We start from the raw sequence: 3,344 nt of genomic DNA on the forward strand, positions 1-3,344 counted from the left end.
ATTTAGTTTTTAAAGACTCACTTTTCAGAACATAATATATAAGTGGTTTTCGGTAACAGTAATATGCCAAAAATGCATTTAAAACAAATCACTATGCAAAACAAATCACGATGTCTATAGTTACTATGTGATGCCCAACTCATGTAAAAGAGAATAATGAAGGATATATTTACCAACTCAGTTCGTGGCTGGGACCTCTCTCTTGTTCAATGGTTGTTCAACAATTGTAATTAGGCATTGAAGAGTGTTTAACAGTGATGTCTGAAATACAAAACAATAAAATATCGTAAGATTTACAATAGTTACAAAATGTGTTCACAACACTGAGTGATTGGATGATAGGTGAATGAATCGTTATGGAATGTAAACATATTGAAAACAATTCATGAATGAGGCAAACAACAAAATGAAATGAGTGATATAATAACAAAGTGGACAAGGAATGAATGAATGAATGAAAAACTGAGTGAATAGATGAATGAATGGATAATGTATGAATGAAAGAATGAAGGGAGGAATAAATGTATGAATGATTGGATAAATGAGTGAATAAACGAATGAATGGATGAATGAATGAATAAATAAATAAATGAATGAACAATGAATGAATGAATAATTTATAAATGAATAAATGAATGAAGGAATGAATCAATAAAATGCTATTCAATTTGAATGAAAGAATGAATGGATAAATTGCTATTCCATTTAAATGAAGAAATGAAAAAGAAAAAAAAATGAATCCTGTAAATAGGGAGTTCAATTAAAATATGATCAAGTGGGGCAATTAAGAGTTTTACAATTTAAACTTTAAAGTTAGATGAAATAGATATAAGTAACTAAATAAATTCAATTCTTTATATGTGTCCCCTCCAAAATGTCATGGTCTCAAGTGAGTAAAGAGCTACTCGACTATGCATAAAGATATATGTAGAATGAGGCCCCAGAATTTACTAGTTACTATAAATGAAAAACAATTAACGATTTGTTTACAATGAAATAAAAATAATGATGAAATTTAATTAAAAGAGATAAACAGTGATCGTGGCAGTTACAAATAGAGATATGAATATTTTACGTAACTTATGATAATATGTCAGGTTCGTAAGTTTACGTTTCCAGGCAGTTGATGGGCTTGGATGATCTATTCCTCTGATAACAGGATTGGACTCGTAAAATTCCACTTCCAGGCAATTGGTAAGAGGTTATAGTGTAGTACAGCGGGCTTGGGTTTGATCCTTGAAGATTATACAATCAAAGTTAAAAGCTCCGGCGTCTTAATGGTGTAGATATAATATCTACAAAGTCCCAAAAGATAAAAATCTTCCAGTATATATATAGGAATAGAGTGACTGGCCGTCCGGCATAGATTGTGGAGAGAAAGTGAGTGTAGAGTGTTAGACCTATCAGCTTTTATAATAAGTGGCTACGTGACAGAATGTAGAACGAATAGTATTCACTAATTAGAAATTAATTCGAGGGAAGGCTATAAAAGGAAAGACGATCTAATATTAGAAGGTAAAGTTTATCTAAGCCTACCGATATATAACTGGAGTGAGATGAATTCAGTTCTTAATAAAATAAAATTTAATAAGATAATTGTGAACAATCTTTACTGTGACAAGCATAATATATTTAGAATAGAAAATAAGATGCCATTCAGTCCTCCGGAGGATTGATTTTACACTTCCAATGAGATTGTAACCAGTTTTCTGACATCATACTTTTGTTACCTATTATATACACAATTAACTTGTCAACCAATTGAAAAAGAAATGTAGAAGAGAAAATGGAAATGGATTGGTCTGACCCTTAGAAAAACCGACACCAAGCATAACTCGGAAAGCGTTGACCTGGAATCCACAGGGCAAATGAAAGAAGGGCCGACCAAAGAACGAGACGAGATGTGAAGCATAGAGAGTATTCTGTCGTAAAAAACATATTTTAAAATGTGCCGTTCTCTGGAAAGACACGTTTTAAAAATTTTGGCCAGAAAACTCGTCCTTCAGTGATCGAGCGAACTAAATGGCCCATATTTTGGCAAAAACTCTCAAATTTGGGACTTCGTGAAAGTATTCTTTAATAAAGTCCCGGGTTTGAGAGTTTTTACCAAGATGAGGGTCATTTAAATCGATCGATATTTGAAGCACGAGTTTTGTTGCCAAACGTTTAAATGTTATGAGATTTTCCAGAGTCCGGCAGTGTTGGAAGTGATGGCACGGGACAGAATCAAGTGGAGGTCGTTTATCGATGGCCTATTCCCCTGTAGGGGAAAAGGCCAAAAGTAAGTAATTAAGTAAGTAAGTAAGTAAGTAAGTAAGTAAGTAAGTAAGTAAATAATTGAGTTACTAAGTAAGTAAGTAAGTAAGTAAGTAAGAAAGTAAGTAAGTAAGTATGTAAGTAAGTAAGTAAATAATTGAGTTAGTAAGTAAGTAAGTAAATAATTGAGTTAGTAAGTAAGTAAGGAAGTAAGTAAGTAAATAATTGAGTTAGTAAGTAAGTAAGTAAGTAAGTAAGTAAATAATTGAGTTAGTAAGTAAGTAAGTAAGTAAGTAAATAATTGAGTTAGTTAGTAAGTAAGTAAGTAAGTAAATAATTGAGTTAGTAAGTAAGTAAGTAAGTAAATAATTGAGTTAGTAAGTAAGTAAGTAAATAATTGAGTTAGTAAGTAAGTAAGTAAATAATTGAGTTAGTAAGTAAGTAAGTAAATAATTGAGTTAGTAAGTAAGTAAGTAAGTAAGTAAATAATTGAGTTAGTAAGTAAGTAAGTAATTAAATAATTGAGTTAGTAAGTAAGTAAGTAAGTAAGTAAGTAAGTAAATAATTGAGTTAGTAAGTAAGTAAGTAAGTAAGTAAATAATTGAGTTAGTAAGTAAGTAAGTAAGTAAGTAAGTAAGTAAGTAAGTAAGTAAGTAAATAATTGAGTAAGTAAGTAAGTAAGTAAGTAAGTAAATAATTGAGTTAGTAAGTAAGTAAGTAAGTAATGATTAGTAAGTATAAGTAAATAATTGAGTTAGTAAGTAAGTAAGTAAGTAAGTAAATAATTGAGTTAGTAAGTAAGTAAGTAAATAATTGAGTTAGAAGTAAGTAAGTAAATAATTGAGTTAGTAAATAAGTAAGTAAATAATTGAGTTAGTAAGTAAGTAAGTAAATAATTGAGTTAGTAAGTAAGTAAGTAAGTAAGTAAGTAAATAATTGAGTTAGTAAGTAAGTAAGTAAGTAAGTAAATAATTGAGTTAGTAAGTAAGTAAGTAAATAATTGAGTTAGTAAGTAAGTAAGTAAATAATTGAGTTAGTAAGTAAGTAAGTAAATAATTGAGTAAGTAAGTAAGTAAGTAAGTAAATAA

Source organism: Berghia stephanieae, chromosome 14 (assembly GCF_034508935.2).
Source record: "Berghia stephanieae isolate SIO BIC M18660-M18661 chromosome 14, UCSD_Bste_1.3, whole genome shotgun sequence".
Taxonomy (NCBI): domain Eukaryota; kingdom Metazoa; phylum Mollusca; class Gastropoda; order Nudibranchia; family Aeolidiidae; genus Berghia; species Berghia stephanieae.